Raw genomic sequence first — 24,458 nt, 5'->3', positions numbered from 1 at the left:
GTCCAGAGTAGATGCAAATCCCCATAGGAAACCTCTTCTACTCTGTGCAGTTCCCGAGACAGACAGAGATGTCAGCAGAGAGCACTGTTGTCAGACAGAAAAGAACAACTCTATTTCAGCATCTGATAATTATTAGAAGGATTAAGATTTTTTAATAGAAGTAATTTACAAATCTGTTTAACTTTCTGGAGCCAGTTGATATATAAAAAAAAATATTGTTTTCCTGGAATATCCCTATCGTAGGGTATGTGGCAGCATACATAATGGCTATTATGGTCTCTAAATTCTACTACAAGAGTTGTTTACAGAAAACAATAAAGTACATTGTTAGAACATTACACAGACGTTGGCCTAGAGTTATTAATCTATCTACCAATCACAGCTTAGCTTTGGTTCTCACATTGCTCTGATATAATGAAAGCTGAGCTGTGACTGGTTGCTATCTGTCTCAGACAGATGAATAACTCTGGGCCAATGTGCTTGCATTCATATGGCAGTCAAACCTTGTTACCTAGTAAGCTTTCCATGATAAAAAGAAGCTTCCCATCTGCACATGTTAAAGGGGTACTCCACCCCTAGACATCTTATACCCTATCCAAAGGATAGGGGATAAGATGTCTGATCGTGGGGGTCCTGCCACTGGGAACCCCACAATATGGCACGCAGCACCCACCTGTCACACCCCCTCCCATAGACTTGCATTGAGGGGGCGGGCGTGAGGTCACACGGTGGCTGAGTTGTGACGTCACGATCTGCCGTCCCCGTGGTCGGGAGCCAGACCCTCCAGCGCTTCCGGAGCAGTAGCAGGTGGGTGCTGCGTGCTATATTGCGGGGGCCCCCAGCTGTGGGACCCCCGCGATCAGACATCCCACCCCCTCACTGTGTTCTTCCTCGAATACGTGAATATTCCCATATGTGAATATTCACATATGGAAATATAACGAAAATGCGAAATTCGCGAATATAGGACGAATATTCGTCTATATATTCGTGAAATATCGCAAATTCGAATATGGGCACTGCCGCTCATCACTACTCAAAATAAGCTTTACATACTTGTTGAAGGTTTCCCTACAAAATCCTGGTGCACCATACATAAAAATTGCTTATTATATTGCATTATTGCAACATACATACTCGACTACACAAATACAATATTTTGGTGGACAATTGTTATTGTTTGTTATGAAATGCTAGGTTGATAGCTGATACAGGAATAGTGTTGTAGACACCATCTCGGGCATTGTTCACTACATGTAACACTCAAGTCTTTATCAATATCAGGGGATTCCCAACTCAAGAAAGTCCACAGAAAGTGTAGAAAATTAGAGGACCTTCAAGAGTTATGGATATTGAGAGAGATTTATCAACACCTGTGTAGTAGAAGAGGGGTGCAGTTGTCCATAGCAACCAATCAGATTGCTTTTTTTAAATTTTTGAAGATGCCTGTGAAAAATAAAGGAAGCGACCTGAGATAAATCTCCCCCATTATTCTTTGGATCCATCCATGCAAGGACATTGGGGGAGATTTATCAAAACCTGTGCAGAGGAAAACTTGCCCAGTTGCTAATAGCAACCAGTTTGTAAGCAATCTGGTTGCTATGGGCAACTAGGAAACTTTTCTTCGGCACAGGTCTTGATAAATCTCCCCTGTTGTGCGCATTACATACTCTAATATTCACTAATAAGATAAAAAAAAAAAAAACATAAGTATGTATGGAGACCACCCTTAACCCCTCAAGGACTCAGGGTTTTTCCGTTTTTGCACTTTCGTTTTTTCCTCCTTACCTTTTAAAAATCATAACCCTTTCAATTTTCCACCTAAAAATCCATATTATGGCTTATTTTTTGCGTCACCAATTCTACTTTGCAGTGACATTAGTCATTTTACCCAAAAATGCACGGCGAAACGGAAAAAAAAATCATTGTGCGACAAAATCGAAAAAAAACGCCATTTTGTAACTTTTGGGGGCTTCCGTTTCTACGCAGTGCATATTTCGGTAAAAATTACACCTTATCATTATTCTGTAGGTCCATACGGTTAAAATGATACCCTACTTATATAGGTTTGATTTTTTCGCACTTCTGGAAAAAATCGTAACTACATGCAGGAAAATTTATACGTTTAAAAATGTCATCTTCTGACCCCTATAACTTTTTTATTTTTCCACGTACGGGGCAGTATGAGGACTCATTTTTTGCGCCGTGATCTGAAGTTTTTATCGGTATGATTTTTGTTTTGATCGGACTTTTTGATCACTTTTTATTCATTTTTTAATGGTATAAAAAGTGACCAAAATACGCTTTTTTGGACTTTGGAATTTTTTTGTGCGTACCCCATTGACCGTGTGGTTTAATTAATTATATATTTTTATAGTTTGGACATTTACGCACGCGGCGATACCACATATGTTTATTTTTTATTTTTTTTACACTGTTTTATATTTTTTATGGGAAAAGGGGGGTGATTCAAACTTTTATTAGGGAAGGCGTTAAATGACCTTTATTAACACTTTTTTTTTACATTTTTTTTGCAGTGTTATAGGTCCCATAGGGACCTATAACACTGCACACACTCATCTCCTATGCTGATCACTGGCGTGTATTCACACGCCTGTGATCAGCATTATCGGCGCTTGACTGCTCCTGCCTGGATCTCAGGCATAGAGCAGTCATTCGCCGATCGGACACCGGGGAGGCAGGTAAGGACCCTCCCGGTGTCCGATCAGCTGTTCGGGACGCCGCGATTTCACCGCGGCGGTCCCGAACAGCCCGACTGAGCAGCCGGGTCACTTTCAGCTTCACTTTAGAAGCGGCGGTCAGCTTTGACCGCCGCTTCTAAAGGGTTAATACCGCACATCGCCGCGATCGGCGATGTGTGGTATTAGCCGCGGGTCCCGGCCGTTGATTAGCGCCGGGACCGATTGCGGCGCGATCCCGCTTCATATCGCGGGAGCCGGCGCAGGACGTAAATATACGTCCTGCGTCGTTAAGGGGTTAAAGGGGTATTCCAGGCCAAAACTTTTTTTTTATATATCAACTGGCTCCGGAAAGTTAAACAGATTTGTAAATTACTTCTATTAAAAAATCTTAATCCTTCCAATAGTTATTAGTTTCTGAAGTTGAGTTGTTGTTTTCTGTCTAACTGTTCTCTGATGGCTCACGTCCTGGGAGCTGTGCAGTTCCTATGGGGATATTCTCCCATCATGCACAGCTCCCGGGACGTGACATCATCATTGAGCAGTTAGACAGAAAACTTCAGAAGCTAATAACTATTGGAAGGATTAAGATTTTTTAATAGAAGTGATTTACAAATCTGTTTAACTTTCCGGAGCCAGTTGATATATATAAAAAAAGGTTTTGCCTGGAACACCCCTTTAATCCCCCTCCTTATAGGGCAGTATTATTAGACAACAGAAGAAAGATAGCGTTGATGGTTAATACTCCCAGCAGAGGAGCTTCTAACCTGGAGTTGTGTTAAAAAAACAACAACAACGTACAGTAGTCCCTCAAGTTACAATATTAATTGGTTCCAGGACGACCATTGTATGTTGAAACCATTGTATGTTAAGACCATTGTCAGGATTCGGCAGGCTGATGGTGGATCCTCTGTGTCAGAGAGGGATTGGCGTGGACCGTATCGGTGGACCGGTTCTAAGTTGCTACTGGTTTTCACCAGAGCCCGCCGCAAAGCGGGATGGATTTGCTGTGGCGGTAGCAACCAGGTCGTGTCCACCGGTAGCGGCTCAACCTCACTGACTGCTGAGACAGGCGCGGTACAAAAGGACAAGACAGAGGCGAGGTCAGACGTAGCAGAAGGTCGGGGCAGGTGGCAAGGTTCGTAGTCAAGGGCAACGGCAGAAGGTCTGGAAACACTGGTAAGGGCACTCACAAAACACTTTCACTAGGCACTGAGGCAACAAGATCCGGCAAGGACAGGAAGGGGAAGTGGGTTTATATACAGGTGGAACAGGGAAGCTTATAGACACTGATTGGGCCAGGCACCAATTAGTGGTGCACTGGCCCTTTAAATCTTAGAGAGCTGGCGCGCGCGCACCCTAGAGACCGGAGCCGCGCGCGCCAGGACGTGACAGCCGGGGAATGGGACAGGTGAGTAGATTGGGATGCGACCCGCGGGCGGGCGCGTCCCGCTACGCGGATCGCATCCCCGCCGGCAGTGACAGTGCAGCGCTCCCGGTCAGCGGGTCTGACCAGGGCGCTGCAGAGAGGAGAACGCCGTGAGCGCTCCGGGGAGGAGCAGGGACCCGGAGCGCTCGGCGTAACAACCATAACTCTATGGAAACCTGGTAATTGGTTCTGAAGCCCCAAAATGTCATCCAAAAATAGGAAAAAGTGAGGATTAAACAAAAATAAGTAGATAACTTATACAGATAAAGCAAATCCTTACATATAAAAGTAAGAAAGATCTGCTGGGAGCTGTAAGTCACTGTCTATTTCAGTGTTTCCCAACCAGGGTGGCTCCAGCTGTTGCAAAACTACAACTCCCAGCATGCCCGGTAAAGCCTTTGGCTGTCCGGGCATGCTGGAAGTTGTAGTTTTGCAACAGCTGGAGGCATCCTCGTTGGGAAACACTGGTCTATGTAGAGGACAGAAGCTTCTTCAGGGTCCTGTACAGTACACGCAATGTCCCAAAAAACGTAAAATGGTGCCGTCCTTACTTGGTGTCCAAAGGAGCAGCTAATTGTGGCATGGGTTAAAAGTAGTACAGAACATGTAATACCTCCTTGTTCTGTAGGGGGCGCTACCAGACACCAGGCAGTGCATGCACTTTAGTAATAGAGGGGTTTTACCAGTGAATGTCCATTCTGATTGGCCGATTCTTCCAGTCATTGACACGTTTTGCAGATTCCATAACATTGTATGTTGAGTCTGGTTTCAAGTTACCATAGACCAGAAAAGACCATTGTATGTTGAAACTATTGTATGTTGTGGCCATTGTAAGTTGAGGGATCACTGTATAACATCTTTATTGATGCTTTGTGGGTGCTGCCATTCCTGGGGTGCCCATCTGCAATCCAAGCATCTGGGCATAATAAATAGAAGTAAAAAAAAAGTAAAAAATCTGTTTGAAATTTACAAAAACCCACAGTATACAGCGAAAACTATGAAAGTCATATAATAAAAACAAACTATTAAAAATAAGGTTATAATGTACAATACACACATTTCCTGACTCCAATGATGACAAAGTTTTCTTAGATTGTCTAAAGAATGTAATCATACAAATACAGCTGTTGTGGGTTTATGTATTGTAGTTTAATACTAATCTGTGCCAGCGGAGTGATCATGCCATTTCCTCTCATCTATCCCCTTGGTTATGTTGCTCTTATGCCCACTCACAAAATACAAATAAGAACTTGGCAGGGATAAGAAAAGACAGCTGCTAAAAAGGAAGAATAAAAGTTTAGATACCCCAAATACAAGCTCCTGCTGTTCTTTTGTACATTTATACAATTAATGGCTATGAGCAAATGTTTATTCAGCAATTTCTATACCTATAGTATTTCTATATCTCGGAGCATTACAGGGTAATACTGTACACTGCTAGGATCCCTCAATAGAGAAGAAAGGAGAGTCCAGTCTATGGCAGCCTCTCCTTGTGAGAGAATGTGTTTTTAACATTGGTGTAAATGGGATTTTTTGTCTATCCGTTCATACTGCGGATCTTTTTTTAAATTACGCCTTTAAATGTTTTTAATAATTTTGTGCGCACTGCATTGCTGTCAATGAGGATAGCGCAGGTTCATGTGGTGCTAACACCAATCGATATCGGCAGCATTTGCTGCACTCGGAATTTTAGTCTGGAATTTCTCCTGGCAGATATGCCGTAGAGTGCCCTTAGTGTTTTTGGCCATCCTGTCCAGGGAGACAATGCTTTGTTCCTACTAAGAACTCCATCCAATCCACTTTTCAGACCTATTTTTAATCTGTAAACAATAATTAGGAAAGTAAGGAGTCTTCAGGTCTGCTTCCTAGTGTGACATGTGGATGTCTTTAAATGGGTACTCCGCCACTAGACATCTTATCCCCTATCAGGCTTGTGATGTCACGGCCACGCCCCCTCAAGTAAAGTCCATTGGAGGGACATCACGCCCCATCCCATAGACTTGCCTTGAGGGGGCACGGCCGTGACATCACGAGCCTCCGGCACTACCGTGACATCACAAGCCTCCTCCCTGTATCACCAGTCATCCAGCACAGAGCGAAGTTTGGTCTGTGCACTGGATGTCTGGGGTGCCGCAGCCGAGATCACGGGGGACCCCATTGGCGGGACCCCGTCATCAGACATCTTATGGATAGGGGATAAGATGTCTAGGGGCAGAGTACCCCTTTAAGGCTGGATAGGCAACCGTATGATGCTCAGCGAGTTCTATGCACAAGCCCATACCTCATAAAATGTACTGATGTAAAATGTAGTCGTATTTTATTTTATGCACTAATTTTTCCTTATGATCGGCACTTCTTTTTGGGTTAAGAAGGTGTCATTTTGTGGAGAATTTACACTATCCTTACTCATGCCATCTATTACTGGATTTTCCTATGTACATCCATGCTATTGCATCCAGATTATTTTATTTTATTTATGTAGGTGAAAAAAATTTTGGCCTCATTTTTTACCTTTTGTAGCAATTTTGTAGCAAAGTCTCTGTTGTCTTTATTTAAAGGCTCCTCACTGCCATCTTGTTTCTGGGTGCTTTCTTTTTAACATTTCTCCTCTTAGGCTATGTTCACATGGCAGAATTTCCAGGCAGAATTCAGCTAAATAATTTGGCTCTGAAATTTTATTGCAGCAGAGTCCCTTTGTTTTCAATGGGATTCTGCTGCACTGTGCACATGATGAAATTGCTGTGCATTTCTAAGGGGGTCTTAATGCCTACATGGTTTGCCCATGCCTGCTGTCTGCGAATAGTCCTCCCGAAAATTTTCCAGATGGACATTCTGCCGTTTGACTATAGCTTTACAGTTTATCTAACCACATTGTTTTTATCCTCTTTCTAATGTGTTTCTACCCATAAGGTATGTTCACATGTACTGTATAAGCTGTGGATATAATGCTGCAGATTTTATCATTGATTTACCAGCATAAAGTCTGTGGCATGAAATCCACAGCGCATACAGTACATGTGAACATACCCATAACCCCTTGAGGACGGAGCCCACTATGACCCTAAGGACGGGAGCATTTTTTTCATACCTGACCTCTATCACTTTATGCATAAATAACTCTGGGATACTTTTACTTATAAAATTGACAACAAGTTTGTTGTTTCATGACATATTCTACTTCATGTAAGTGGTAAATTTTCGTCGATACCTGCATCATTTCTTGGTGAAAAATTCCCAAATTTCAGGAAAAATTGGAAAATATTGCATTTTTCTAACTTTGAAGCTCTCTGCTTGTAAGGAAAAGGGACATGTCAAATAAATTACATATTGATTCACATATAAAATATGTTATCTTTATGTTTGCATCATAAAGTTTACATGTTTTTACTTTTTTAAGATATCGGAGGACGTCAAAGTTTAGCAGCAATTTTCAAATTTTTCACGAAAATTTCAAAATCTGAATTTTTCAGTGACCAGTTAAGTTTAGAAGTGAATTTGAGGGTCTTTATGTTGGAAATCCCCTATGATGGACCAAATTATGAAAACTGCACCCCTCAAAGTATTCAAAATGACATTCAGAAAGTTTGTTAACCCTTTAGGTGTTTCACAGGAATATCAGCAAAATGGAGGATAAAAATCAATATCTACATTTATTACATTAACATGTTATTGTAGCCCCATTGTTTTCAATTTTACAAGGGATAAAAGGTAAAAAGGCCCCCCCCCCAAAAAAAAAAAAAAACTTGTAATTCAATTACTCTCGAGAATGGAAATACCTCATATGTGGATGTAAAGTGCTCTATGGGTGCACTAGAGGGCTCAGAAGGGAAGGAGCGACATTGGGCTTTTGGAGATTGAATTTTGCTGAGATGGTTTTTGGGGGGCATGTCGAATTTAGGAAGCCCCCATGATGTCAGAAAATAAAAAAAAAACACATGGCATACTATTTTGGAAACTACACCCCTCAAGGAACATAACAAGGGGTAAATTGAGTTGTTAAACCCCACAGGTGATTTACAAACTTTCATTAAAGTGAGATGTGAAAATAAAAAATTTGATTTTTAACACTAAAATGCTGGTGTTACCCCAAACTTTTCATTTTCACAAGGAGTAATGCACCCCAAAATCTGTAACCCCATTTCGCTCGAGTACGTAAATACCTCATATGTGGATGTAAAATGCTCTGTGGGTGCACTAGAGGCCTCAGAAGGGAAGGAGCGAGATTTGAGTTTTGGAGAGCAAATTCTGCTGAAATAGTATTTGGGGGGCATGTCGCATTTAGGAAGCCCCCATCGTGCCAGAACAGTAAAAAAAAAAAAGACACATGGCATACTATTTTGGAAACTACACCCCTCAAGGAAGGTAACAAGGGGTGACACCCCACAGGTACTTGATGAACTTACTTTGAAATGGTACGTAAAATAAAAATACATTTCAATAAAATGCTGGTGTTACCCCAAATTTTTCATGTTCACAAGGTGTAACAGGAGAAAAAGCCCCCAAAAATTAGTAATTTTGAAGAGAGAATTTGGTTGGAATGGAAGTCGGGGGCCTTGTGCGTTTACAAAGCCCCCATGGTGCAAGAACAGTGGACCCCCCACGTGTGACCCCATTTTGGAAATGAGGGGTGCAGTGAGCATTTACACCCCACTGGCATTTGACAGATCTTTGGAACAGTGGGCTGTGCAAATGAAAAATGTTCCAAAAATCTGTCAGACACCTGTGGGGTGTAAATTCTCACGGCACCCCTTATTTCCAAAATGGGGTCACATGTGGGGGGGGGAGGTCCACTGTTCTGGCACCATGGGGGCTTTGTAAACGCATATGGCCTTCAATTCCAGCCAAATTCTCTCTCCAAAAGTCCAATGGCCTCCTTCTCTTCTGAGCATTGTAGTTCACCAGCAGAGCAATTTACATCCACATATGGGGTATTTCCATACTGGGAGGCTTTTTTTTTCCTATTACCTGGTGAATGAAAAATTTGGGGTAAAACCAGCATTTCAGGGGAAAAAAACGAATATTTAATTTTCACGTCCAACTTTAACAAAAATTCGTCAAAGACCTGTGGGATGTTAAGGCTCACTATTCCCCTTATTACATTCTTTGAGGGGTGTAGTTTCCAAAATGAGGTCACAAGTGGGTGGTTTTTTTTTTTTGCATTCATGTCAGAAATGCTGTAACTATCATTTACCCCTGTGCAAATCACCAATTTAGGCCTCAAATGTAGATAGTGCGATCTCACTCCTGAGCCTTGTTGTGCGTCCGCAGAGCATTTTACATCCACATATGGGGTATTTCCATACTCAGGAGAAATTGTGTTACAAATTTTGGGGGTCTTTTTCTCTTTTTACCTCTTGTGAAAATGAAAAGTATGGGGCAACACCAGCATGTTAGTGTAAATTTTTTTATTTTTTTACACTAACATGCTGGTGTAGCCCCCAACTTTTCTTTTTCATAAGAGGTAAAAGGAGAAAAATCCCCCACCAAAATTTGTAACACAATTTATCCTGAGTACGGAAATACCCCATATGTGGCCCTAAATTGCTGCCTTGAAATACAACAGGGCTTTGAAGTGAGAGCACCATGCGCATTTGAGGACTTTACAATAGGGGCGGACCCAGATACAAGGATGGGGCTTGACTCTACCAAAACCCTACGGCAGTGTTTCCCACACAGGGTGCCTCCAGCTGTTGCAAAACTCCCAGCCTGTCAGGACAGTCAATGGCTGTCCGGCAATACTGGAAGTTGTTGTTTTGCAACAGCTGGAGGCTCCATTTTAGAAACACTGCCGTAGGAAACATTTTTCATTTTTATTGGCGGGGGGGGGGGGGGGTATAACTGTGTAGGGGTATATGTATATGTAGTGTTTTACTTTGTATTTTGTGTTAGTGTAGTGTAGTGTTTTTAGGGTACATTGACATGGTGGGGGTTAACAGTGAGTTTTCCGCTGGGAGTTTGAGCTGCGGTGGAAAATTTGCTGCAGCTCAATTGCAAAATAACAACTCCCAGAATGCACTGACAGACCGTACATGCTGGGAGTTGTAGTTTTGCAACAGCTGTAGGCACACTGATGGGGAACCACTGAATTAGAAAACAAACTCTAGCTCAGTGATTCCAACCCGTGTGACTCCAACTGTTGCAAAACTACAACTCCCAGCATGTACGGTCTGTCAGTGCATTCTGGGAGTTGTAGTTTTACAACAGCAGGAGGCACACGGGTTGGAATCACTGAGTTAGGAAACAGATTCTAGCTCAGTGCTTCCCAACCAGTGTGGCTACAGCTGTTGCAAAACTACAACTCCAAGCATGCACTGACAGCCAAAAGGTATGCTAGGAGTTGTCGTTATGCAACAACTGGGGAAGAACAGTTTTGAGACCGCTAAGTAATGGTCCCCAAACTGTAGCCCTCCAGATGTTGCAAAACTACAACTCCAAGCATGCCCAGACTGTCCAGGCATGCTGGGAGTTGTAGCTCTGCAACATCTGAAGGGCCAGATATTGCAGAGCTACACCGCCCAACATCCCTGACTGTCTGGGCATGCTGGGAGTTGTAGTTTTGCAACATCTGGAGGGCTACAGTTTGGAGACCACTGTATAGTGGTCTCCAAACTGTGCCACTTCAGATGTTGCAAAACTACAACTCCCAGCATGCCCAGACAGCCAAAGCTGTCAGTGCATGCTGAAAGTTGTAGTTTTGCAACATCTGGAGGACCACAGTTTGGAGACCACTCCAGTGGTTGCAAAACTACAACTCCAGATGTTGCAAAACTACAACTCCCAGCATGCCCAGACAGCCTTTGGGTGTCTGGGCATGCTGGGAGTTGTAGTTTTGCAGCTTTTAGAAGGCCACAATGAAGATCACTTACCGGCGATCTTCACTGCAGCCTCCTCCGCTGCACTTTCCGGCTGTACTCCTCCTGATGTCTCCGCCGCCCGATGGTCTCTCCTGCTACTGCTGCTCCGTTGCCGATGCCGCCGCCCCTCCGGTAAGCAGATTTTCTCGCACCCCCGCCCCACTTGTTTCTCCCCCGCTCTACCCAAACTTCTATTGATAGGCAGAGGGGGGAAATTAACATTAACCCTCCCGCCCCCAACTGCTATTGGTCGGTCAGCTTGGCCGACCAATGGCAAGGGATATCCTTTAGCATGGTTGGAACTGTCTGTGACAGCTCCGATCACTATTATTTTCTGGGCGATTGGGTCACCAGTGACCCGATTAGCCCGGAATCGCCGCAAATCATCGGTCTGAATTGACTGGCGATTTGCGGCGATCGCTGACATGGGCGGGGGGTCTCAGGACCCCCCTAGGCATTGCCACGGGATGCCTGCTGATAGATATCAGCAGTCATCCCGGTCCGATCCCCTTCCAGCGCGTGGCGGGGACTGGAATTTTCAAGGGCGTACAGCTACGCCCTGCGTCCTTAAGTACCAGGACACGAGGGCGTATCCGTACGCCCTCCTTCCCCAACAGGAAAAGGTATGTATTGTTCAAAGAACCTGTTTACGGTGCTTCTTAAAATTTCACATTTAGCTTGTGTACTTTTAGTTTTGAGGACATTGCCCTAATTTACGCCTTTTAGAAGGTTGTTGTTACGCCTAGCGCTCCGGGTCCCCGCTCCTCCCCGGAGCGCTCACGGCGTCTTTCTCCCTGCAGCTCCCCGGTCAGTCCCGCTGACCGGGAGCGCTGCTCTGTCATGGCCGTTGGGGATGCGATTCGCACAGCGGGACGCGCCCGCTCGCGAATCGCATCCCAGGTCACTTACCCGTTCCCGTCCCCTGCTGTCATGTGCTGGCGCGCGCGGCTCCGCTCTCTAGGGCGCGCGCGCGCCAGCTCCCTGAGACTTAAAGGGCCAGTGCACCAATGATTGGTGCCTGGCCCAATTAGCTTAATTGGCTTCCACCTGGTCCCTGACTATATCTATCCTCCTCCCATGCACTTCCTTGCCGGATCTTGTTGCCCTTGTGCCTAGTGAAAGCGTTTTGTGTGTTTAAAGCCTGTGTACCAGAACTTCTGCTATCTCCCCTGACTACGAACCTTGCCGCCTGCCCCCGACCTTCTGCTACGTCCGACTTTGCTTCTGCCTACTCCCTTGTACCTCGCCTATCTTCAGCAGCCAGAGAGGTGAGCCGTTGCTAGTGGATACGACCTGGTCACTACCGCCGCAGCAAGACCATCCCGCTTTGCGGCGGGCTCTGGTGAAAACCAGTAGTGTCTTAGAACCGGTCCACTAGCACGGTCCTCGCTATCCCTCTCTGGCACAGAGGATCCACCTCCTGCCAGCCGGCATCGTGACAGTAGATCCGGCCATGGATCCCGCTGAAGTTCCTCTGCCAGTTGTCGCTGACCTCCCTACGCTGGTCGCCCAGCAAGCTCGTCAGATCGCCCAACAAGATCACCAGCTGTCGTACTTGACCACCATGACACAGCAACTCCAGTCACAACTACAGCAAGTACAGTCACAGCTACAGCAGCAACAACCATCTCCTCCGCCAGCTCCTGCACCCCTTCCGCAGCGAGTAGCCACTCCTAGCCTCCGCCTGTCCTTGCCGGACAAATTTAATGGGGACTCTAAGTTTTGCCGTGGCTTTCTTTCGCAATGTTCCCTGCACATGGAGATGATGTCGGACCAGTTTCCTACTGAAAGGTCTAAGGTGGCTTTCGTAGTCAGCCTTCTGTCTGGAAAAGCTCTGTCATGGGCCACACCGCTCTGGGACCGCAATGACCCCGTCACTGCCTCTGTACACTCCTTCTTCTCGGAAATCCGAAGTGTCTTTGAGGAACCTGCCCGAGCCTCTTCTGCTGAGACTGCCCTGCTGAACCTGGTCCAGGGTAATTCCTCCGTTGGCGAGTACGCCATACAATTCCGTACTCTTGCCTCTGAACTATCCTGGAATAATGAGGCTCTCTGCGCGACCTTTAAAAAAGGCCTATCCAGCAACATTAAAGATGTTCTGGTCGCACGAGAGACTCCTGCTAACCTGCATGAACTCATTCATCTAGCCACTCGCATTGACATGCGTTTTTCTGAGAGGCATCAAGAGCTCCGCCAGGAAAAAGACTTAGATCTCTGGACACCTCTCCCACAGTCTCCACTGCAATCTGCGCCTAGGCCTCCCGCCGAGGAGGCCATGCAAGTGGATCGGTCTCGCCTGACCCTGGAAGAGAGGAATCGCCGTAAGGAAGAGAATCTTTGTCTGTACTGTGCCAGTACTGAACATTTTTTGGTGGATTGCCCAATCCGTCCTCCACGTCTGGGAAACGCACGCTCGCACCCAGCTCTCGTGGGTGTGGCGTCTCTTGATGCTAAGTCGGCTTCTCCACGTCTCACGGTGCCTGTTCGGATTTCTACTTCAGCCAGCTCTTCCCTCTCAGCCGTGGCCTGCCTGGACTCTGGAGCTTCTGGGAATTTTATTCGGGAATCCTTAGTGAATAAATTCCGCATTCCGGTGACCCGTCTTGTCAAGCCACTCCACGTTTCCGCGGTCAACGGAGCCAAGTTGGATTGCACCGTGCGTTTCCGCACGGAGCCCCTCCTAATGTGCATCGGACCTCATCACGAGGAAATTGTATTTTTGGTCCTTCCTAATTGCACTTCTGAAGTTCTCCTTGGACTACCCTGGCTTCAACACCATTCCCCAACCCTGGATTGGTCCACTGGGGAGATCAAGAGTTGGGGCCCCTCTTGTTCCAAGGACTGCCTTCAACCGGTTCCCAGTACTCCCTGCCGTGACCCTGTGGTTCCTCCTATATCCGGTCCCCCTAAGGTCTTTAAGGACTCTGCCTGCCACAGGAAATGCCTCTCCCCCCCTCCCAGTCCCATCAGGCAAGCCCCTGTGTCCCCGCATGGCCCTCGTCCTGGTGTCACACTGCCCCGTGCCAGGTCTCGCCCTCTGCCCTCTCTCCCCATTCCTACTCCTGCTGTTCTGCCTGCCGTTGAGGAATCCCTCCATCCTTTCCCGGTGTCCTCATCCCAGGGGAGGCAGTTACCGGATAAAGAGAAGGGGAGACCTAAGGGGGGGGGTACTGTTACGCCTAGCGCTCCGGGTCCCCGCTCCTCCCCGGAGCGCTCACGGCGTCTTTCTCCCTGCAGCTCCCCGGTCAGTCCCGCTGACCGGGAGCGCTGCTCTGTCATGGCCGTTGGGGATGCGATTCGCACAGCGGGACGCGCCCGCTCGCGAATCGCATCCCAGGTCACTTACCCGTTCCCGTCCCCTGCTGTCATGTGCTGGCGCGCGCGGCTCCGCTCTCTAGGGCGCGCGCGCGCCAGCTCCCTGAGACTTAAAGGGCCAGTGCACCAATGATTGGTGCCTGGCCCAATTAGCTTAATTGGCTTCCACCTGGTCCCTGACTATATCTATCCTCCTCCCATGCACTTCCTTGCCGGATCTTGTTGCCCTTGTGCCTAGTGAAAGCGTTTTGTGTGTTTAAAGCCTGTGTACCAGAACTTCTGCTATCTCCCCTGACTACGAACCTTGCCGCCTGCCCCCGACCTTCTGCTACGTCCGACTTTGCTTCTGCCTACTCCCTTGTACCTCGCCTATCTTCAGCAGCCAGAGAGGTGAGCCGTTGCTAGTGGATACGACCTGGTCACTACCGCCGCAGCAAGACCATCTCGCTTTGCGGCGGGCTCTGGTGAAAACCAGTAGTGTCTTAGAACCGGTCCACTAGCACGGTCCTCGCTATCCCTCTCTGGCACAGAGGATCCACCTCCTGCCAGCCGGCATCGTGACAGTTGTCCAGATAAATATTTTTATATCTAAAAATTCTCATGGTTGGGAGAAAAAATATAATTCATTAGTACTAACCTGTTGCCGATCCCCCGATGTTGATGTTTAAACTGTGCCAGTGTCCACTGCTGATCGCTTCCTGCTTGTGTCTCAGGAAATGCCTGCTCAATCACTGGATGAAGTTACCCCTGCCGCCAGTGGTTGGTTGAGTGAGCAGATCCATAGCAAATAGGAAGTGCTTAGCAGAAGAGACCAGTTCTTAAAGGGTAGCTCCCACCATCCTATTTTTTTTTTTTTGCTAGCCCATTCCCCCCCACCCACTGCGGCACTAGCCTGTTCACTCCTACCCCACCCCAACCCCCCCCCCCCGCCCTGCATACCCTGTTCCCTCATTACACTTGCAGTTACTGCATAGTCCGGCAGCGGGCGTGCAGGGACAGCGGCGGCAACGAGGCGGTGATGTGCGGGAGGAGTGGCCTCCCAGCCAGTGGCCGGGGAGCCAATGCGCTGGCTCCCGCCTGTCTGATTGACAGGCAGGGAGCGAGTGCAGCCTAACTGAAAAAGGACTGATTGCCACTCCAAAATCAATCCTTTTTCAGTGGCCGGTTTTTAAATGTAAATGAAACCTTTTTAATGAAAAAAAAAATAATAAAAGTATATTAGAGATATGTTGTAGTACATAAGTACTACAACATATCAAAAAATAAAGTTGGTGACAGTGCCCATTTAAATTGTACTTTAAAAGTATATTAGAGATATGTTGTAGTACATAAGTAAAAAAAATAAATAAATAAATAAAACAAAAAATAAAGTTGGTGACAGTGCCCATTTAAATTGTACTTTTTTTTCGGGATTGTTCTGCTTGTTTTTTTTTATTTTAATTTATTATTTTTTTTTGCAGGGTAAGCTGTAGTTTTTATTGGGAGCATTATGTGAAACATATGGAAGGAGATTTATCATGCTCCGTAATAGATTCTTTTTGCGAAAAAAAGTCGCACAAACTTGGGCACGTGCGGCTTTTCTATAATGCTTCGACTTTTAAATTTTTGCTTATTCCACAGCACATTTCTGATTTTTTTTTCCACTTTGCAGTGGTCATGTATTTATCAAATGCGATAGTTGCTATTTATGAAGAAAAAAAGTTGCATCTCCATTTAAAAGTCGCATATGTATTCCAGGTCCAACCTGGCTTACAGAAAGTGCATACATCTGCAGAAAAGGACTTTAACCCCTTAAGGACGCAGGACGTAAATGTACGTCCTGGTGAGGTGGTACTTAACGCACCAGGACGTACATTTACGTCCTGTGCATAAATGCGGGCATCGGAGCGATGCCCGTGTCATGCGCGGCTGATCCCGGCTGCTGATCGCAGCCAGGGACCCACCGGCAATGGCTGACGCCCGCGATCTCGCGGGCGTCCGCCATTAACCCCTCAGGTGCCGGGATCAATACAGATCCCGACATCCGCGGCAGTGCGCGATTTGAATGAATGATCGGATCGCCCGCAGCGCTGCTGCGGGAATCCGATCATTCATAACGCCGCACGGAGGTCCCCTCTCCTTCCTCCGTCCGGCTCCTGGCGTCTCCTGCTCTGGTCTGTGATCGAGCAGACCAGAGCAGAAGATGACCGATAATACTGATCTGTTCTATGTCCTATACATAGAACAGATCAGTATTAGCAATCATGGTATTGCTATGAATAGTCCCCTATGGGGACTATTCAAGTGTAAAAAAAAAATGTAAAAAAATGTAAAAGTAAAAGTAAAAAAAAGTGAAAAATCCCCTCCCCCAATAAAAAAGTAAAACGTCCGTTTTTTCCTATTTTACCCCCAAAAAGCGTAAAAAACATTTTTTATAGACATATTTGGTATTTCCGCGTGTGTAAATGTCCGAACTATTAAAATAAAATGTTAATGATCCCGTACGGTGAACGGCGTGAACGAAAAAAAAAAAAAAGTCCAAAATTCCTACTTTTTTAATACATTTTATTTAAAAAAAATTATAAAAAATGTATTAAAAGTTTTTTATATGCAAATGTGGTATCAAAAAAAAGTACAGATCATGGCACAAAAAATGAGCCTCCATACTGCCGCTTATACGGAAAAATAAAAAAGTTAGAGGTCATCAAAATAAAGGGATTATAAACGTACTAATTTGGTTAAAAAGTTTGTGATTTTTTTTAAGCGCAACAATAATATAAAAGTACGTAATAATGGTTATCATTTTAATCGTATTGACCCTCAGAATAAAGAACACATGTCATTTTTACCATAAATTGTACGGCGTGAAAACGAAACCTTCCAAAATTAGCAAAATTGCGTTTTTCGTTTTAATTTCCCCACAAAAATAGTGTTTTTTGGTTGCGCCATACATTTTATGATATTATGAGTGATATCATTACAAAGGAAAACTGGTCGCGCAAAAAACAAGCCCTCATACTAGTCTGTGGATGAAAATATAAAAGAGTTATGATTTTTAGAAGGCGAGGAGGAAAAAATGAAAACGTAAAAATTAAATTGCCTGAGTCCTTAAGGCCAAAATGGCTGAGTCCTTAACCCCTTAAGGACTCAGCCCATTTTGGCCTTAAGGACTCAGACAATTTAATTTTTACGTTTTAATTTTTTCCTCCTCGCCTTCTAAAAATCATAACTCTTTTATATTTTCATCCACAGACTAGTATGAGGGCTTGTTTTTTGCGCGACCAGTTGTCCTTTGTAATGACATCACTCATTATATCATAAAATGTATGGCGCATCCAAAAAACACTATTTTTGTGGGGAAATTAAAAAGAAAAACGCAATTTTGCTAATTTTGGAAGGTTTCATTTTCACGCTGTACAATTTACGGTAAAAATGATGTGTGTTCTTTATTCTGAGGGTCAATACGATTAAAATGATACCCATTATTACCCTTTTATATTATTGTTGTGCTTAAAAAAAATAACAAACTTTTTAACCAAATTAGTATGTTTATAATCCCTTTATTTTGATGACCTCTAACTTTTTTATTTTTCCGTATAAGCGGCGGTATGAGGGCTCATTTTTTGCGCCATGATCTTTACTTTTTTTGATACCACATTTGCATATAAAAAACTTTTAATACATTTTTAATATTTTTTTTTTATAAAATGTATAAAAAAAAGTAGCAATTTTGGACTTTTTTTTTTTACGTTCACGCCGTTCACCGTACGGGATCATTAACATTTTATTTTAATAGTTCGGACATTTATGCACGCGGCGATACCAAATATGTCTATTAAATTTATTTTTTACGCTTTTTGGGGGTAAAATAGGAAAAAACGGATGTTTTACTTTTTTATTTGGGGAGGGGATATTTCACATTTTTTTTACACTTGAATAGTCCCCATAGGGGACTATTCATAACAATACCATGATTGCTAATACTGATCTGTTCTATGTATAGGACATAGAACAGATCAGTGTTATCGGCTATCTTCTGTTCTGGTCTGCTCGATCTCAGACCAGAGTAGAAGACGCCAGGAGCCAGAAGGAGGAAGGTGAGGGGACCTCCATGCGGCGTTTTGAATAATCGGATCCCCGCAGCAGCGCTGCGGGCGATCCGATCATTCATTGAAATCGCGCACTGACGCAGATGCCGGGATCTGTATTGATCCCGGCACCTGAGGGGTTAATGGCGGACGCCCGCGAGATCTCGGGCGTCGGCCATTGCCGGCGGGTCCCTGGCTGCGTACAGCAGCCGGGATCAGCCGCGCATGACACGGGCATCGCTCCGATGCCCGTGGTTATGCACAGGACGTAAATGTACGTCCTGGTGCGCTAAGTACCACCTCACCAGGACGTACATTTACGTCCTGCGTCCTTAAGGGGTTAACAACTGTTGTTCTGCATCATGAAACAAAGCTACTACATTAATGTTAATGTTAATAATAATAAAAAAAAATAATTATATAACTAATAACTATAACATTTTAAGGTTGAAAATACGCAATGCACACCTTGTTGATTTTAGGACACGTAAATGCTGGCGTACCCACTACATTTAAAAATTAATGTTGTGTTAAAATATAATAAGGCAGAAAATTATTGCGTAAGAATTTTTACAGACTACGTAAATAACCCATATGTGGCACTAAAATGTTTCCTTAAAAAAAAAACATACATCATTTTTTTTTTATAGGAAAAGGGGGGTGATTCAGATTTTTATTTGGGAAGGGGTTAAATCCCATTTATTAACACTTTATCTTCACTTTTAATCGCATCATGGCGATTGGTAATGTCTGGTATTAGCCGTGGGTCCCGGCCATTGATGGCTGCCAGGACAGACCCAATATGACGTGGGGTCACTGCGTGACCCCGTATTATATCGGGGAGCTGGAGCAGGACTTAAATATACGTCCTGCGTCGTTAATGAGCTAAAGTAAATTTCAGTTTTCACTTTGCAGTGGTCAGGGATTTATCAAGTGCAAAAAAAACACAAAAAAGAGGTGAAATATGCTGCAGATGCGCTATGTGTGACCCTATCTTTAATGTGACATGAAATGTGAAAATACTATTGCCAAACAAGCAAATATTTGAAGGGGAATTTAACCCCATAGGTTCTATTCACACAGGCGGAAATTCTGCCTGAAATGTAAACCCCATACACTTCTATGGGTTTCCGCACTCCCGTTTACAGAATTTCGCAAGCAAAATTTTGCAAGCGGAAATTCCAAAGTGTCAACAGGAGGGCAAAAACCCATAGAAGTGCATGAGATTTCCATTTCAGGCGGAATTCCATCGGCAGAAATTCTGCTGTGTAAATAGACCCTTAAGGACCAAGCCCATTTTGGGCAATTCTTTTTCGTGGTTTTGTTTCTTCCTCTTCGCCTTCTAAAATCCATAACTCTTTTATATTTCCATCCACAGACCCACATGAGGGCTTGGTTTATTTATAATTTTTTTAGTATCACTTCTGTGTTTATGTGACAAATTGATTGTTTTTTATGTTTTTTTTTTTTTGTGTGAATGTAATGTCACCAAAAAGCAGCAATTTGGAACTTTTTTTTTACATTTACGCTGTTCATCGTACGGTATCTTTTACAATATATTTTGATAGACCGGACATTTATGCACCCAGCGATACCAAATATGTTTAATATTTATTATTTTTTAAGCTTTTTTGTATAAAATGGGGAAAAGAGATTATTAAAATTTTTATTGGGGGAGGGGAGTTTTCAATTTTTTTTTTACTTTTATTTTTCACTCATTATGTCCCCATAATTCATTATGTCCCCATAGATTGCTAATACTGTTCAGTGCTATGCTGGTAGGCAGATCAGAGCACAAAACCACGGGAGAGCGGCGGGGGAAGGTGAGGGGACCTCCGTCTGCCATCTAGGGTGATCTGATCCCTGCGGCCGTGCCATTACAATCGCCGCACTACTGCAAAAGTATTCGGGGGGGGGGGGGGAGCCCTCTGCAAGCAGACATTCAGCCAGTGGCACTCCACTGGCTGAATGTCCACAGTGTGGACGAGGCCTATAGGGCTAAAGATTTATCTTTGTCTCATTCACAAGAACCTGGCATTATAACAGGGGCAGGGCCAGATTAAGACTGCCTTTAAGACGCCCCCCCCCCACCGATAGTCCCCCTTCCCTTCCACTGAGACGTGTTGCGGGCCTGTCAAGTAAGGAACAGACTGAGCCCAAAAATAGGCCTGGGTATATTAGACTCTGTCCCCCTTTTTTTTTGTGGGTGTCACAGGAGTCAGGCCCCCGTTAAAATAAAATGGCTGCATGGTCTAAAATCACTTCAGTTCAAGTCACTCTTTCCAGCTGTTGCAAAGCTACAACACCCATTATGTCTGGAGAGCTTCAGGCATTATAGGAGTTGTAGTTTTGGAACAGCTGGAGCCTCATATACAGTATCATCCATTATTACTGCAAAACTTAGAAGTGAGGAGAGATCTAATGGGACAGTCAGGAGAATACACAAACATAAAATGACTCACAGGAGACATCTTCTCTGTTGTCTTTCCTTTCCTTTTCTTCTTCATCTGGTCCAGACGCCAGGTCTTCTTCCAGCTCCATCTTCCTCTGTAAAGTTCGATGCCTGGACATCATTGGTTCCTCACTCTGCCAGCCGATCCTCATCCTCTGTATAAAGACAACACTCATTATAACCCTTCAAGAGACTGTGCTTCCTAAATATAATACTGCCAAACTCTGTGTACCCTGTATATTATACTGCCAAACCCTGTGTACTCTGTATATTATACTGCCAAACATCATGCCCTTTAAAAATAATACTACCACACACTGTGTCTATAATACTACCACACACCGTAGTGTGCACAAAGCAGCAACATCCCATTGAAAACAAGCAAAATTCTGCTGGCGGAAGTTCGTAGTGTGGACGAGCCCTAATCCCCCCAGACCCCTCTGCCCCCCCCCAGACCCCTAAGTCCTCCTCCAGACTCCTGCTCCCAGAGACCCCTAAGGCTTGGTTTCCCCCTTTTTTTACCTGCAAAAACACAGAAAAACTGCTACTGCCTTTTCCTGTTATGGTGATTTTTTGACATTTTTTTTCTTGTGCTTTTTCCTTCTCTGGAAACTTAGCCTTAGTCCTCCCCTGGTCCTTAAAGGGGTACTCCACCCCTAGACATCTTATCCCCTATCCAAAGGATAGGGGATAAGATGTCTAGGGGTGGAGTACCCCTTTAAGTCCCCCCCCCCTTCAACACTCCTGGTCCTTCTCCACTATTCCACTTTTCTGGACCCCCTACCCCCCCTCAGTCCCCTTGACACTCCTCTGCACCCTTTACCAAATCCACACTTACCTTACCTTACCTCACCCCCCACCCCACCCCCCCAAACAACCTCACTTCATCCTCCCATGCCCTCCTGGTCTTTCTCCACTACACTTTTCTCCACCAACCCCACCCCTAGTTCCCCCACATTAGGTTGTAGTTCCCCCGCATTAGGTTGTAGTTCCCCCACAGTATGTTGCAGTTCCCCCGCATTAGGTTGTAGTCCCCCCACATTACGTTGGCAGTGTCCCCCACAGACATACAGCCTCCATATACAGTGTATGGTTGGAGACTATATGTCTGTGTACTGCCCCACTTCAGTGCTCCGACCACCGCATCTCTGGTCCGGGGTCATGATCTACCGCTATGGCCTAGGGGCCATAGCAGTAGGTCCCGGGACCGGTGGTCGGAGCACTGAAGATGACGTTTAGATAACTTACCATGCTTGCATCCTCGCTGTTCCGCTCCTATGGGCGCACGCACGGGATGTCAGTGATGTCCCTGCGTGCGCTACCAACCGGCAGCCCCTGCGTTTTTAAAGTTATTGCGGGGCCACAGAAAGGTAACCGGGACATCCTTGATCTTTCAGGACACAGGGATGTCCTGCTGAATGTGAAGGGGGGGGGGGGGGGGAGGGTGAATTACAGTATTTATCTGCGTATAACACACACTGGCATATAACACGTACCCTCATTTTCCCAGGAAAATTTGAGGGGAAAAAAATAAATGTAAAATAAATGACTATAGCTCTGAACTATATGCCTCATCATCCCCCCAACTTTGATTCCCCTTGATCCTCAGTTTGCCCCCCCCCTCCTTCCTCCCCCTTTTATCAGCCACTGTGCCATATTTAACCTTCTCCCGCCTCCTTTCCCGTGTTTTCCCCTGCTCAACATTCCCCCCCTCAGGCTCATCATCCCCCCTACTCATCATTCCCCGCCTGCTCATCATTCCCCGCCTGCATATCATTCCCCCCTGCTCATCATTCCCCCCCTGCTCATCATTCTCCCCCTGCTCATCATTCCCTCCCCTGCTCATCATTACCCCCTCTGCTCATCATTACCCCCCCTGCTCATCATTACCCCCCCTGCTCATCATTACCCCCCCTGCTCATCATTACCCCCCCTGCTCATCATTACCCCCCTGCTCATCATTAATCCCCCCTGCTCATCATTAACCCCCCCTGCTCATCATTAACCCCCCCCTGCTCATCATTAACCCCCCCCTGCTCATCATTCTCCCCCTGCTCATCATTACCCCCCCTGCTCATCATTCTCCCCCTGCTCATCATTTCCTCCCCTGCTCATCATTCTCCCCGCTCATCATTAACCCCCTGCTCATCATTACCCCCCTGCTCATCATTACCCCCCCTGCTCATCATTACCCCCCCTGCTCATCATTACCCCCCTGCTCATCATTCTCCCCCCTGCTCATCATTACCCCCCTGCTCATCATTACCCCCCCAGCTCATTATTACCCCCCCTGCTCATTATTACCCCCCTGCTCATCATTCTCCCCCCTGCTCATCATTCTCCCCCCTGCTCATTATTACTCCCCCTGCTCATTATTACCCCCCCTGCTCATTATTACCCCCCAGCTCATCATTACCCCCCCTGCTCATCCTTACCCCCCCTGCTACCCCCTGCTCATCATTCTCCCCCCTTCTCCCCCTGCTCATCATTTCCCCCCTGCTCATTATTACCCCCTGCTCATCATTACCCCCCTGCTCCTCATTACCCCCCTGCTCATTATTACCGCCCCTGCTCATTATTACCCCCCCTGCTCATTATTTCCCCCCTGCTCATCATTAACCCCCCCTGCTCATCATTAACACCCCCCTTCCTCATCATTAACCCCCCCTGCTCATCATTAACCCCCTGCTCATCATTAACCCCCCCAACCCCCCCGCTCATCATTCCCCCTGCTCATCATTAACCCCCCCAACCCCCCCCCACTCATCATTCCCCCCTGCCAATCATTTCCCCCATCATTGCTCCCCGCCTCTTCCTCCTTTTTCTATTTTTCCTATTTCCTTACCTGGCCACGCTTGGCAGGCTCAGGTGATGCGTCAGGTCTTGTGGGCTGTGACGAGTTACGTCTCCTGCGGCTCCTCTGAACGACGTCAGGGACGTCACTCGTCATTTCCTGCAGCGCTGGAGTGTAATGAAGAAAATTGTGCCTGTCTGCCGAGCGCAGCCAGGTAAGGAAATATGAAATATAGAAAAAGCAGGAGGTGTCCGGGGCGGGCCCACAGGAGCCACCGTTGGTCACTGTTTTAAAGTGGCCGCGGCCGGGCTATCGGGGGGGCCCCAATCCGCTACTGAGCAGCCCGCAGGGATGTCCCGAATGTGACTGGGCCCCTGCGGGCACGGGGCCCGGAGCAGGTGCTCCATGAGCGCCAATGATGATCCAGCCCTGACCAGGGGTGTGTATACTTTTTATATCCACTGTATATTGATTTCATATTTTACAACTTCTGCATGGAAAAATAAGAATTTATTGAAAAAAAAAACATTTTGGTGTTGCCACATTCCAGGAACGATTTTTTTTTTGGTTTTTCTGTCATTGTAGCTTTTTTTTGTAACATCTTAAAATTTATACAACTTTTACACTAAAACTTTTTGAGGGGAATGAACAAGGGAAAACATCAAATATAAGTTATTCTGCAGTTAGTTGGATTACAGTCATATAAAATATGTGTATTTAAAGAGTACCTGTCACCAAATAAACTTTATAAAGCTCTCTATTTTACCTTTATTCTTGCTCACATAGTGCAATCTCCCAACAGGAGAAAGTGGGCGTATCCTAGCAGGGATGACATCACTGAAGCCTGC

The sequence above is a fragment of the Hyla sarda genome, chromosome 5 (genome assembly GCF_029499605.1).
Source record: "Hyla sarda isolate aHylSar1 chromosome 5, aHylSar1.hap1, whole genome shotgun sequence".
Taxonomy (NCBI): Eukaryota; Metazoa; Chordata; class Amphibia; order Anura; family Hylidae; genus Hyla; species Hyla sarda.
Note: the sequence above shows the minus strand (reverse complement) of the source record.